This window comes from Helicoverpa armigera, chromosome 5 (assembly GCF_030705265.1).
Source record: "Helicoverpa armigera isolate CAAS_96S chromosome 5, ASM3070526v1, whole genome shotgun sequence".
Classification (NCBI taxonomy): Eukaryota; Metazoa; Arthropoda; class Insecta; order Lepidoptera; family Noctuidae; genus Helicoverpa; species Helicoverpa armigera.
In genome coordinates this window covers 13,864,953-13,880,687 of record NC_087124.1, presented here as the reverse complement: position 1 = coordinate 13,880,687, position 15,735 = coordinate 13,864,953, and the positions used below count along the sequence as shown (strand labels likewise).

The 15,735-nt window shown below is 44.1% G+C and overlaps 1 protein-coding gene across 2 annotated transcripts in view; it reads right to left on the bottom strand.

Annotated features, from left to right (window-relative positions):
• The window catches only part of LOC110382735 (FMRFamide receptor), a 29,291-nt gene extending 18,656 nt beyond the window's left edge, over nt 1-10,635 (bottom strand). For both annotated transcript variants that reach the window (XM_049842809.2, XM_049842810.2), the window contains exon 1: nt 10,404-10,635. The gene's annotated coding sequence lies outside the window, so the exon portion shown is untranslated. The remainder of the gene's footprint in view (nt 1-10,403) is intronic.
• Nucleotides 10,636-15,735: the final 5,100 nt, after the last annotated feature.

The following is a 15,735-nucleotide window of genomic DNA, read 5'->3' as shown; positions in this document are numbered from 1 at the left end:
TACGCACATGCATGCTACCGGTGCATATGCGCGAGAGTACGACTACCACATCCTGCGTCCAAGCCTCGATTTATTGTCGGGTGGAATTAAGGTGACATCCTTTTTTCTAGCATTTAATATAGTAAAGTTATAAATCTGTAGCTATTTCCCGCGGTTTCACCCGCGTCTCGTGGAACATAGTCCTCAAACCCTGCTAACATGCAGCCTGCATCACCCAGGGACACTGTAGCTGCTTGTAGTCTTTCACTCAACAGTGAAAATGTTTCGGCTCTGTAGTTCCGGGGCCTTTGAAACAAACAGAATAATAATAGTTTCATTTATTTCAGATTCAGTCCGTATACATTATACATGAACCTTGACACTGAAATGATAAATATAAATAATAGCTTAGTGTTATTGTTTTGGTATATTACGATCCAAGCTTACACTATTAAGTGCTCAATTTATTATGCCTGCCACGATGTTTACAAATAGATAAGTTTCCATACCCTTTCACTTTTTTATTTATAATATTGTTTGGGAAACTCAGATGAACAAGCCGAAACAGTCGTTAGTTAGTCTACCGAATAGAACAGTAGCAGATGTTAGTGAATGTGTGGACACATGGCCGGCTACTGTCGGCAGTGAAGTAGTTATCGTCATTACGTTATCGCCGGCACTGATAGCGGCGCGAGCGGCGCCGGCGCACACTCGCGGTATATTTTGGCAAAGGGACGCGATTACAAATAACGCTGGTTACGCGCCAAACGCCAATAGAGTATAGCAAGTCGCGCGTTACAGCGGCGACAGCATGCGGGCTCCCGCAACCCGCAGCCCGCAGCCCGCAACCCGCAGCCCGCAGCCCGCAGCGCCGCCTAACGCGTGCGCCGCCTTTCTACTCAATTGAACGTTTTATTGCCCTTTTACTACATAATGTAAAATTGTATTTATTAGAGAGCATCCAGTTCGTCGTCATCGTCGGACTGAGTAGGACATTGCTACAATGAGTTTTATTAAGTAGTCGTGTATCTCTGCGCGGCTGTGAGAGAACTCACTTTAAATAAGGATACAGTCGGAGACGTCACGGCGTGGGAACTTATTTATAGATTTGTGTTAAATGTCAATTTTCGTGTGTACAATATGATGTTGATGCCGGTCGCTGACGCAGGTCGTGCAGCAGCGGCCGAGGCAGCTGGACTGCGAGCCGTGCACGCGTCTAATGCTACTCTAATGAATCCTCGGACGTGATTCAGACCGCGCCTGGTCCCGAGGCGGCGCTGCACTCACAATACTTAATAGTCCAGTCATCTTTGTAACATCTTGAGATATCCACGTTTATATAAATGTTTCTCTCCGCCCTCTTCCCGGTCAACTATGCAGCGTCTCATCATCCTCCTGCCCTTATCCCAATTTTATTTGGGGTCGGCGCAGCATGTTTTCTTCTTCCATACGCTTCTATCTGCCGTCATCTCACAAGTAACATTCTTTCTTACCATATCTACTTTCACACAATCCATCCATCGTTTCTTTGGTCTTCCTCTTCCACTATATCCGTCCACGTTCATACTCATTACCTTCCTCACAACATGACTCTCATTCCTCCGCATCACATGCCCATACCACGACAGCCGGTTTCCACGCAGTTTTTCTGATACCGGCGCTACTTTCAAACTTCCTCTTATATACTCATTCCTCACTCTATCCATTCGCGTAACTCCACACATACCTCTTAACATTCTCATCTCTGCCGCATGCAATTGTCTTTCATTCGTCGCTTTTGTGGGCCAGCACTCTGATCCATACAAGACAGCAGGCCTGACCATACTCTTGTAAATTTTCCCCTTAAGTTTAAGGGGAATACGAGGGTCACAAGTTGTTCCCGTTACCTGCCGCCATTTCATCCATCCTGCGTTAATTCTGTGCGTAACTGTCCGATCTATTTCGCCATCACCCTGAATAAGCGAACCGAGATACCGGAAATCGGAGCAGACTGGAAGAAGTGCGTTATCCAGCGCTATGGCTTCAGGACTGGAGAGACCGCCGAAATCGCAGAACATGTATTCGGTCTTGGTTCTGCTGATTTTTAAGCCAACATTCTCCAGTCTCTGTTGCCAACTCCCCAATCTGCTCTGGATCTCAGGTCCGTCTTCGCTAACCAGGACGATGTCGTCGGCAAACAGCATGCACCAGGGTGTCTCCTCCTGTATGTCCGCCGTCAAGGCGTCCATAATAAGCACGAAGAGGTAAGGACTTAAAGCCGACCCTTGGTGCAGGCCCACAGCCACACTGAACTGGTCAGTATTGCCGGCCGACGATCGGACATAAGTACAGGACTGCCTGTACATCGCACGAACTAACTCCACATACTTCCCAGGCACACCTTTCTCTTTCATGGCCCACCACAACACTTCCCGAGGCACCCTATCATACGCTTTCTCAAGGTCAATGAACACCATGTGCAGATTCCTGTGCACACGTCTGTACTTCTCGCACAATTGGCGAAGTGCGAAGATGGCGTCCATTGTTCCTCGACCTGGCATAAACCCAAATTCGGTAATTTCACTCTCTTCTCGCACTCTTTTCTCTATCACTTTCTCCCATACTTTCATAGTATGCGACATGAGCTTTATCCCTCTATAGTTGCCGCAATCTTGCACATCCCTTTATTCTTGAAGATGGGCACTAGCGAACTACTGCACCATTCTTGCGGGATGACTTCTTCATGCAGCAACTTATTGAAGAATAAAGTCAGCCACATGCATCCGTTCTTCTTTAACACCTTCCACACCTCAGCTGGTATATCATCAGGGCCCAAGGCCTTTCCATTCTTCATACTTCCAAGTGCTCTTTCTACCTCATCCATGCTAATTTCTCTTACCAATCCCTTATTTACTTGTGCCTCTTGAGTATTCCATTCCAAACATTCTCTTCATTCATAAGCTTTTCAAAGTAAACCTTCCATCTCTCTTTATTTCCTCATCTTTACACAAAACCTTGCCAGACTCATCTTTTATGCATTTTATGGGTTATGTCCCTCGATCGTCTCTCTCTCTTTCGTAATTCGGTAGAGCTCTTTTGGCCTCTTGACTGTCCAGGAGTTGTACAACCTCTCCTGCGCCTTAGCTCTGGCAACTGCTACCGCCTTCTTTGCTTTTCTCTTCCATTCCATGTAGATTCTCTTTCTGTCATCCTTCAGACTTGCATTCACTATTTCAACATTCTGCCATTCTTTGAATGCTACTTTCTTTTCTTTCAAAACCTTTTGTACTTCATCATTCCACCACCATGTATCTCTATCTATCAAACCTTTTCCTCTCGACTCTCCGCACACGTCTTTTGCGACTTCCCTTATATGGCTTGCCATTTCACTCCAACATTCATTCACACATCTACCTTCCATCTCCTTCATTTCTGACATTTTTTCCACAACCTGACTCCTAAATACATCAGCACATTCTTCCTTCTCTAGCATACGCCACCTAATCCTTGGAGGGGGCCGATCTTTATTGCTTTTGGTCGAGACAGTTACTTTGACATCCAGAATCACAACTATGCAGCGTCTAAATGTACAAATATAACAAACCGGCCAAGAGCGTATCGGGCAGAACAATGTAAATAGTAAATTGCAATTGCTACAAGTACCTATATACTATCGTCCGTGGAGGATGCATCCCTCGTGTGTGTTATATTAGACAGAGGAACAGCCAGACAGGTGTACTGTAGTTACGTGCACAGCATCAGCATTATGTCGTGTTGCTGCTGACGTTGAACGTCAATCTTGAAAGCGAATACCTATTCCTAAACGTAATATTATGGTCATACCGTACTAAAATCTACCTTATTTGTATTCTTGACGTTCATGTACGTAAGATGTAACGGCCTCAATGAAATCCCATTGACTTTGACTTTACTGTATTCGATAAATTGATTGGTCAAATGTGAAGTGACAAGTGTGTGCTAACAAGAATATTTGTTATCTTCCTGTCTCTGTGTCAAACAAGTGTGAAACACATACACTGTGCCTTCAGGCATATCTGCAAGACATGTCATCGAGCGCGCTGCCGGGGTGGCTGAGCGCCGCCGCGTGCTCGGCCGACGCGCGCTATATTTAGCCGCCGCGGCTGCAGCGCTGTCCACGCTATATTTACGCGCTGTCGTCGACACCGGCTGTCCGTAATAAGGTCACACTTCAAGTTTGATGTTGTTGTCCGTCACTGCGGCCAAGCGATGGCGCCTGCAACTGTTTACTTGTTATGTTTATGCTTCATTGAGATGCATTTGTGTCATGACAAGTGCAAGTTTACGTTGTAATCAAATGATATCAACCGGAAATCTGCTCGTCAAATTGGACAATCAGTTGAGTCGGTCTGGCGTGCAGCATTAGTCGCCCCAACGAGGAGCAACGGATAGGGTTCAGTGTGCGTGAGTGGGCTCGACATTAGCGCTCCACGAGGTGATCCATCAGGCGGCGCCGCGACTGCGGATAATGGGCGATTTAGAGCGATCACGGACGAGGCGCGGCCAGACTGGCCGGCGGCTCTCCACACATACCCATCGCATACAACTATACAGTGCACACGGTCTGCCACCGCGGGCACGACGACACGCGCGACGGCTGCAGCTCCTCACATACATGCTACCCACTGCTACTTATAACAAATATCATATATCACTGTACTGACTGGCTTTTGGATGAGAATAGGATAGCTACTAATGTAGCGGGATGTCATACAAAGTGTTGACACCAGACATCATCTGCCTCACGCTTTGCCAACTAATATAAGGTTCTGCTTCCAGAGTAACGGAATGTACTAGGCTCTCTCTAGGTACTAAAGAACGAAGCTTGGCTGTTCGCATGAGGCATCTGCCTATCTAACCTCCTCAACGTAGTTCCCCGGGCATTGGCTAATAAATGCATACTTGAGTCAAGAATTAGTATATGCACCTAGGTAAACATAATTTTAAATTAAACCTTAGTCTGCCTAGCCAGCTATTCAGTCTAATTGATACAGCAAAAGTACCAAGCAAGTTTACATGCAGCCACTGTGTATGTAATGTCCACAAGCCAGTTACCCGGGTAGCCCGATACCCGATACGCCTTGGTCAAACTAGTTGCCGTACTCTGTTTATTCTGACTACCAGTAACGACTGCCACATGTGTTCAAGAGACAGTCGGGAACCACCAGGCGTGCACCAATGTAAGGACTAGTATGCCGATACTCCTCAAGTCAGATCCTATGTAGAATGGTCGATTTCCATCCAAATCAAATTTAAACATCTGTTCGCCAATCAACTGTGTCGTGTTTTAGTCGTGGACCCGTAGGATGATAAGAGATAGGAATACACTTTTACAACAATTGTCTGAGTGTGTCATGGTTGTGCCATAATTCTTTGTTAAACTTATGTTCATAGCTTTTTATTAGTATTTATTTTATATTGTAAAATGGTTTAAGCAAACACTGGTAACTCTAAATAAATGTAGGTACTACATGAGTATATTTTCAATATGTTTGTGTGGGTCCGATAGAGGGCAACAGCAACATTCCTCGTTGTATTGAATCGGGAGTATCCCCGAGAGGGCAGCCTGTCCAAAGCATTAGCTTTGTTTGTGAATGTGAAGCCTCAATCAGTGGACTCGCTGCTCCCCAGCACCGCCGGGCGCCGGCACTCGCACTCGCTGCTCCCCAGCACCGCCGGGCGCCGGCACTCGCACTCGCTGCTCCCCAGCACCGCCGGGCGCCGGCACTCGCACTCGCTGCTCCCCAGCACCGCCGGGCGCCGGCACTCGCACTCGCTGCTCCCCAGCACCGCCGGGCGCCGGCACTCGCACTCGCTGCTCCCCAGCACCGCCGGGCGCCGGCACTCGCACTCGCTGCTCCCCAGCACCGCCGGGCGCCGGCACTCGCACTCGCTGCTCGTGTGTAGTTGCCGCGAATGGCTCGCACAAGGTCAAATCAATAGCAGCTGTGAGATGCCGAGAGGGAAGTCCGCGCTCCGGCGAGGTGTTCCGCGCGACACTATATGTCACTACTCAATAATACTTTTGATTTCTGTTTGCTTATGCCGTTGTTTCTGATGTAATGAAATCTATTACCTTATATATTGTAGCCTATTGGTTCAAACACCACCTTCTCAGATACAAGTGTGCACATTCGATTCTAGGTCAGGTAATTAAATTTTCTAAGTTATAAGTATGCACTTTCTAAGTGTAAGTTACACTTAGGACGCCAATAACGAAGCAAGTGTGAAGGAAAACTCGAGGACACCTATACACTATACAGTCTGAAATCGGCAATCCACCTTCAGCAAGCGCGGTGATAAAGCACTCATATTAGAGACCTGGGGCTCAATTCTGCTAATGTAATCGTGTGGCGATTGGATAACTATTGAATCTCAATAGCAGTTTTAACCGTAGTGAGCATTCTGCTACTAGTACAAGACCAATCGTATTCCAATTACATTTCATTGGTTTGCCATTGGCCTGCCATTTTGTCTATTCGGTAGTTTGTTCTACAATCGTAAATCATTTGCTGACAATATGATTCATTATTGAATCACAGAAATGATAAAAACGTTTATTTAAAAGAAATAAATAATAGTTTAAAAAAACTAAAAAACACGCTTTTTATAGAAAAACGAACTAAAAAATAGGAAATAAATTTTAATGAATTTAAATTAAGAAAACAGTGTTAAAAATTTCAATGAATTTAAATTAATAATAGTGTGAATACAAAAAAAAATATTTAAAAAAAAGCGTGGGGTGCATGGTGTCAATAGTTATAAATATTTTATTGACAGATATGAGTACAGTGATTTTCATTTCGATAATATCTTAAAAGCACCCACGCTTTTTAAATATTTTTTGTATTCACACTATTATTAATTTATATTCATTGAAATTTTTAACACTGTTTTCTTAATTTAAATTCATTAAAATTTATTTCCTATTTTTAGTTCGTTTTTATAAAAGCGTGTTTTTAGTTTTTAAACTATTATTTATTTTCTACTTTTAGTTTGTTTTCAAACTATTATTTGTTTTGTAGAATTAAAATTCTCTTTAGTATACAAAAATTTGTCAATATTAGAGAAAACGGCTAAAGATAATTATTGGAAATAAAATTAACATCGAGTCCTGCCTTATCGTCTGTAGAAAAATTCTAGAAAATTTTAATTAATTTTCTTACCTTATCGACTATAGATGAAAATTATATAAATTAACAAAGATCATATTTTGCAAATTGAAAAGCCTAGAAGTCGGTGTCTAATGGATGTTACTAAGTTAATTTTGCCACCGACTTCTAGGCCGATGCACCTAAAATTAGTTTTTTTGCTTTTAGTGTTTTGGGAACTCGGTTTAATTTTTTGTAAAAGGTTATTTATTTAAAGCTTTTCAGTGATACGAATAGTTGTCACTATCCATACAAGTGGGAAGTTCTCATCAATACAAAGAATATAAGTCCAAACGAGGTATTTTACATATTCAGTTGTCGAGTTCCCTTGACTTTCTCTGGTCTCCATCATCAGGTCAGCTCCAAACCTTCACTGTTGCATAGGTCTTGTCAATACGAATAATTTAAGCCCAAACACGAGGTAGTTTACATATTCAGTTGTCGAGTTCCCTCGACCCTCTCTGGTCTCCATCATCAGGTCAGCTCCAAATCTTTACAGTTGAATAGTGCTTTTAGGCGTACACCTAAGTGTCAAGTTTTTACCCTATGTATGCCTACAAGTTTTGAAGGTTGCCCTCGATTTCTCAGGGTTTCCATCATCAGATCCTGACCTGATGAATATGGGACCAACTGGCAGCTATTCCAAGTCGAACAAAAAAAGAATCACGTAAATCGGTCTATAAACCTCGGAGTAATCGATGTGTATGTGTAACCTCCTCCTTTTTGGGAAGTCGGTTAAAATGGAATAATTTTATCAAATTAGTGTATTGTCATCGGTCTTCAATAAATCTACAAAGTTTGAACGAAATCTGGCCGTTTAAAGTGGGTCAAAATCGCGCCCAAAGAAGTCGGTTACAAACAAACATACAAACATACAAACCTACAAACATACAAACATACAGGTGAAGCTAATAAAAAGCGTGTAAAAAATACACCCTTTGCCTTTGTACATTGTTTTTTTTTTGTAAAATGTGTGCAAAATGTATAATAAATGAAATAAAAAATAGCGGAATGCCTCATACGCTTTGTTCAATCGTAATTGTGTCGTGTTTGGATCTCAGTCGGATGTGAATCGTATGTCGCTTAAGTAAAATTAGCAGAATTGAGCTCGGATAAAATATAACCCATGTTACTGTGAAAGAATTTTTCATGTAGGTTCAGTGCTTAAGCTTAAGGGTACAGACAAACAAAAAAGTTTTTCCTTTCTACTATATTAAACTCTTTTGCAAAAAAAGCGGGCACCTATGCGAAATCTTAGTTTTAAGGACTTTACGTGTATTTCAAAGGGTTTTAATGATTGTAGTATGTTTCTAGCATCAAAAGAGTTAGCCGAGCATGCGTGAGAGTGTATTCTAAATTTGAATTTTGTACAATTGCTAAGAAATTGGTTAAACCTTGTTTTGGACTAATTGCTTTCAGAAAGTTCGTCGGTGTTTTGAAAAGTTTTTGAAGTGATTTTCAGGAAAATGATAATGCAGTTTTAATTAATGATTAATGTACTTTTTTGTTAAATCAAAACATTTTTGAAAAACTATGCGTATTTGATAAAATTTTCACCCGCTCTAAATGGGCTATACTCATGGTTGATGGCAATGATAAGAGTTTCGGTATTTTAGTGTAAAGCGTTCTATTGTTTAGATATTGTACCCACGTGTTTTAAAATATCGCTTTTTCATAATTAAACACTATTTAGAAGAGTATCAGTACCTTTGGCTGCGACAAAACCAATTTAAAGTAAGCAGTGCCGATCACAACTCGTCTCCTATCGGACTTTGACATTTAAAAATACAAAATTTTGTGATAAATGTTAAAATTAACCACATGAAAAACAATGAGAAGGGTTGAAGCTATCTGTAAAGTCAAATTAATGCCTCGTTGAAGCTCTCGATAACTCCATAGGTATCGGTTTACTAAACGACGATTTAGCTGAAAGGGAGTCAAGAATTCAAAATTATCGGCCAAACGTATGTTTCTTAAGAAATGAGCAGATAGCCAATTATTGTTATGATTTAATCAGGAAAGTGCTGTAGATGCCAGAAAATCTCATTGTAGGCAAGTTTATTTAATAAAATGTCCATGGGATGAAAACACGCTATTTGAACGCTCAGACTCATAGATCTTCAGTGGTCTACGGAGTTTCCCAAGAGACGAGGTTGTTTAAAAATCAGTGATTACGAGACCTTAAGACCTCGTGCTCACAGTCTATGCGCTATTTTCTGTATTTTGTAGAATTTCAAGACTTTTAAAAATGTTAAAGTCCGATAGGAGACGAGTTGTGATCGGCACTGCTTACTTTAAATTGGTTTTGTCGCAGCCAAAGGCACTGATACTCTTCTAAATAGTGTTTAATTATGAAAAAGCGATATTTTAAAACACGTGGGTACAATATCTAAACATTAGAACGCTTTAGACTAAAATACCGAAACCCTTAACATTGCCATCAACCATCAGTATAGCCCATTTAGAGCGGGTGAAAATTTTATCAAATACGCATAGTTTTTCAAAAATGTTTTGAACTAACAAAAAAGTACATTAATCATTAATTAAAACTGCATTATCATTTTCCTGAAAATCACTTCAAAAACTTTTCAAAACACCGCCGAACTTTCTGCCAGCAATTAGTCCAAAACAAGGTTTAACCCATTTCTTAGCAATTGTACAAAATTCAAATGTAGAATACACTCTCACGCATGCTCGGCTAACTCTTTTGATGCTAGAAACATATTACAATCATTAAAACAATTTGAAATACACGTAAAGTCCTTAAAACTAAGATTTCGCATAGGTGCCCGTTTTTTTTGCAAAAGAGTGAGATAGATAAGTGTGAATAAGCGATGTCATTTCTTTGGAAAAAATATATAAAAATAATAATTTGGCTATACATAAAGTAATAATATGTTTATTTATATAATCGTAGATATATTATTCATACGTGCTATTACATATTCAATGTAAGATGTTTCTGTGCGTAAAACTTGTCATGTGGCCAAAAACGAAAGTTTCAGGGTTCAGCTGTGACTGGGTGTCGGCGACGTCCGCACAATCACAGCTTTATGAAATATTTATGAAGCTGAGATAAAGTATTGTATCGAGTTGAGACTCGCGCCCGCCACACAACTCCGCAAACTTACTTTGCAACTTAAACGCATTTCATTATAACATTTTTTTGTTCTCCAATGTCAACGCGGGAAAATTGTGTTCACAACAATAAATATATGCGTGGAACTATAATGTTAGCAGCGTAGTGGCGCGTACCTGAGAGCGACTGTGCCGGCTGCAGGCGGCTGCCGGGCCCGCTGGCCGCTCAACTCGGCGGAAAGTTTCCCGGCGAGCGTGAAACTTTTCTTGTTCACAGAACAGATAGCAAGTGGAGCACTGCACTGCGCGACGCACTTCGCTCGCGACGAGCGGCGCGGCGGAGCGGGAGAGCGCGGCGACACGTGCGGCGCGGCGGCGGTCGGCGCCACAGTGAGCGCGCCCCGCCCCCTCCGTCCCCCGCCCCGCCTGCTGGACCTCAGCCTCCGCCGCTCCATGCTGTACCTACTACTGCACCACCACATGTTTTACCGAGCCTCAAACAACGCTTTCGTTTTGATAGCACAGTTTTTAAGTAACAAAGTGTAGTAGAGAGTGGCACTTGCAGGCTGTACGGAAGTAGCTCAGTGACTGCGCTCAAATATCCCGCTCAGGCCGTGGTGGGTCAGCTGCACCGGCTGCACGGGCGGTGCTTGCCACGACTGTCGCAAACTCTGCTGTTATTCAAAAAGTAGGTACACTGTTCACAACTACTTCGTCATTTAATTTGTGAAATGATAGGACATTCAGTCACCTATCACATATGTTCAGAGTAGGCACGGAGCTCGTCGTAAACCTGATACTGAGCCTATAGTCAGGTAGGCATGTTCGGGCAGGTAGTACTCGGTGGCTATACACACGCCGAGTAGGTGTGCAGCTCGCGGCAGGCTGTGCCACCACATGTTAGCGTTGTTGCAGCGCCGTGTGCTCGGCAGTGCAGCGCCGTGTGCTCGGCAGTGCAGCGCCGTGTGCTCGGCAGTGCAGCGCCGTGTGCTCGGCAGTGCAGCGCCGTGTGCTCGGCAGTGCAGCGCCGTGTGCTCGGCAGTGCAGCGCCGTGTGCTCGGCAGTGCAGCGCCGTGTGCTCGGCAGTGCAGCGCCGTGTGCTCGGCAGTGCAGCGCCGTGTGCTCGGCAGTGCAGCGCCGTGTGCTCGGCAGTGCAGCGCCGTGTGCTCGGCAGTGCAGCTCATTATAACATCTCGGCTGTACTTTTATCTTGAATTCGGGAAAAATGCTAAAATGAGTCCAGTTGGCGAAATGATAAATGTACTGAGTTTCACCAACTGGACACATCGCGGTGAGTCTAGTGTGGCGAGTTGACGAATAACCCAAATAAACTTATCATAGCTATCACAGAGTTATTTAAAAACACATTAATTATAATGTTATTTATGTTGCTGTATTTTGTTTTTGACGTTTGAATATGTTTGAGTTTGAGTTCATCGGGGCAGGTAATAACAATGTTTTTGCGCATCACAAAGCTAATTGAGGCTAAGCTTGAGCAGCAGTACCCTCCGCAAGTCCTGGCTGAGCTCCCCAGGGGTCGCGTCGCTATAGACAATTACTTAGGCCGTGGTTATTGATCTTCTTTAATTTGATGTCTACGAGCCGGCAGTAGTTAATTAAAACAGCAATAACACAAAATATGGGAGATGATGTAATTAGCGCGGCGTCAGCGAGCAGGCGGCGACGGCGAGCGAGTGACGCGCGCGTGACGTCACGCCGTCAGCTGACGGCCGGGAGCCGCTCGAGAGCGTCTTCATTGCTGTCAGATCATTCCCGGACTGTTTGATGACTGAGTTCGCCGGCATCGCGCGCGACACAACTATTTTAAGTCTCTAGTCGGAAATACATGAGAAAGACAGAACCGGTTTATATAAATATGAAATGATTTAAATAGAGACAGCTGGCACTCTGAATAGGTACGGTTGTGGGAAACAAAAGTATCCTAAGTGGTTCTCTCGTAACGTGCGTGAACCGCAGAGGCGTGGAGCGGGCTCGGGCGGCAGCTAGCGCGGCGCGGGCGCACAGCTGGCGCGCCGCCAGCGCCGCGCGGTGCCCTTCACGTTCCTCTACACAAACAATGTTACATTCAATACGTTCGTAGGGCCTGTCTTGCCACATCTACATCTATACTTCAATATATTCCGGAGCGGTGAGTAGCAAGGCCCTGCAAGGCGCCTCAGCGTCCCGGGCGGAGACAGCACCACGTCCACGCCCGCCGCCGCAGCCGAACCAACTTCACTAAATTAATTGCTGTTTTTAGCTAACAAATCATCAGGCGCCGTTTAGTTGAAAACACCGCAAATGGACAGGAAGCGAAACTTAGACGCGACGAACAAGACAAAATGAATAGATAAGTACCTAATATCCATTATTATATATGCTACAAATAATATGAAACAAATAATAATTGAAACACTAGCAAATGGGGGCGCATTAGCCGTGGACAATGGTTCACAATGTCCCCGGCTCGCGGGGAACTCGTCGCACACTGTGTCAGGGAGAGCCCGGCGCCCGCGTCCGCAGCAACAATTGACTTCATCCATTTCCAGAAATATCTACTCGTTGCTGGATCAGCGTTGATTTGATTCGACTTTATCGACGGCGACGTTCAACTTAACAATCCTCCACTTCAGTATCTGTTACAGTTCTGTAGCTCCATTAAATCCGTTCATCCGTAGGTGCAGGTGGGGAGGGTGCGAGTCCGCTAAGATGTCACTACAGATACATCTGTTTACTTACCCTTCGCGTTTTGTTGAGAGTTCAAAAGTTCCGGGTAGTACGCTCACGGGCACGGCGATCCATCCCTTCAATTTTATTTAAATCCATTTTACGTGTTATGTATGTACTTCATATGTCTGAAAACATTATTATTCATATTGCTCTTTATAGAATTTTCCACTAATATAGTCATTGAAAAAAGAAAAGCTAAAAATAATATCTAAAAAAATCTTATATCGAACCTAATACATTAAATCAAACACGTTAATACACTGGTCAATATATGTATCGATTAGCACAAAGGAAAAAAAATAAAAAAAAAACAAACAAAGTAAGTAAATAGAATAAAAATATCCGGGAATTAGAACACCATTTATGAACCAGTCATTACAAACAGCGGAAATTCTCCCTTGAAAACTGATAGCTGTCAACTGATCAAAACATTTGATACTCCTAACGTCTATGAAATTTTGAAAACGAAAAATGACTCCTGTGGCCAAACCACTAAATGATTTAGGTCTTTTTTTTTTAATTCATCATAGAATATCATAAAGTATATGTGATAGGATTTAATGTGATTAGGTACGAAACACCCGATAGTATATCAATTTTGTGTTTTTATATTTAGGTTGTAGTCAAATAGCAATCTTTATATTTTTGCCATATCTGTCTGTCAATCTGTTCGTCCGTCCAATACGTCCGTAACAATACGTTGGAAAATCTCAAATGTAGAACTTTAGACTCTCTAGGAAAATTATTTTAAACTTGAGTTTTTTTTTAATACAACATCATTTGTAAACTAAGTCTATTATTTAACCGTAGGTATTTGCGAAACGCTGTTATGATGTTTTCTGAGTGTACTCTGAGCGTGGTCCGACGCGTTCTTGGCCGGTATTTTTTTTGGAGATTTACAAGAACAGCAATTGATTTATAAAAGACTAGAGGCCGCCTGTGACTTCGTTCGCGGCGGTTTAAAAAAATGATAAAATGGATGTAGACATACGTCTCCGGGGACTTTTGTGCCGACCTATATGTCTAAGATCACAACTCCAACATGCATTATTTTGTTATATCTCAAAAGGTTTTGGCAGCGGTTTCGTATAAAAGCTAGCAGACGGATTATTTCCCCTATCTTTGACAAATATCGTTAACGTACACAGAAATAATTACAAAAACTTATATATTAAAACCTTTCGTGAGAATTACGCTATCGGTCCGCTGGAAAACCGGTGCAACAGTTTTTGAGTTTGCAGCGAACAGACAGACAGACAGACGCGGCGAGGGACTTGTGTGTACAGAGCGCCCTCTACAGCCGCAGACGCGCTCAGCTCGTATCAGTGCGCAGCTAATCGCACGGAACACATCAATGCGGATATTGCTTTTCTTTACACCATATCATCCTCCGAGCCTTTTCCCAATCATGTTGGGGTCGGCTTCCAGTCTAACCGGATTCATCTGAGTACCAGTGCTTTACAAGAAGCGACTGCCTATCTGACCTCCTCAACCCAGTTACCCGGGCAACCCGATACCCCTTGATTAGGCTGGTGTCAGACTTACTGGCTTCTGACTACCCGTAACGACTGCCAAGGATGTTCAATGACGGCATGATTTCTTTACACCATATATACTAAATAAATAATATTTACTCCGCAGCCGTCTGCAAAACCGGAACTGTGACGATGTCACCATAACTTGGGAATAAGTTGCGTTTCACATCGCGCTACTCGCTCGGCTTATCGTCGAAATGTAAGCATGTGCTCTGCACTGTTCTGTAGGGAGAATATACTTACTTATCATTTTATTAGGAATACTAATAGTCGTTTAGAGTCGAGTAACTGGTGCGACTCTTTTCAAAAACCTACACAAGAATATTTGAACTACATACATAATTTTTTTGTATTAAAATAGTATAAGCTCCAAAACTACTGAACCAGATTGAAAAACTATTTCACTGTTGAGTAGTTTCCCAGCCAGCCGGTCCGGGAAGAAGAAGTTCCCCCGGGACGCGGGCGGGCCCGCGGGAAAGCCGCTACTTCAGAATAATTAAAAGATTCAACTTATGTGTACTCCCAAGTTATTTGGAAAGTGAGAGTCGGTTAATGCGGAATAAGCACCCGACCCCTGTCACCCATATACCGGCACTTAATCTTTTATGTAAATTACAACAAGTATCCTTTAGTGAACTGTTTTTACTGAGCCGGCTGGCTGGCGCACGTTACTGGCCGCAACCAAAAAACTTTGCTCATTAGCACTCGCTGCGGGACTGGAGAACGCTGTGGGGCGCTGCGGGGCGCTGGAAAACGCTACGGGGCGCTGGAGAACGCTGCGGGTCGCTGCGAAGCACTGCGGGGCGCTGCAGGGTGCCGCGGGGCGCAGCGGGGCGCTGCGGGGCGCTGCGGGGCGCAGCGGAGCGCTGCGGGGCGCAGCGGAGCGCTGCGGGGCGCAGCGGAGCGCTGCGGGGCGCAGCGGAGCGCTGCGGGGCGCTCCGAAGCACTGCGGGGCGCTGCGGGGCGCTGAAAAACGCTACGGGTCGCTGCGAAGCACTGCGGGGCGCTGCAGGGTGCCGCGGGGCGCAGCGGGGCGCTGCGGGGCGCTGCGGGGCGCAGCGGAGCGCTGCGGGGCGCTCCGAAGCACTGTGGGGCGCTGCGGGGCGCTGGAAAACGCTGCGGGGCGCAGCGGAGCGCTCCAAAGCACTGCGGGGCGCTGTTGGGCGCTGGAAAACGCTGCGGGGCGTTGCAGGCGCCTGCTAATGAGCGACCACTCTTGTAAATAAAGTGATCGCATCAAGTCG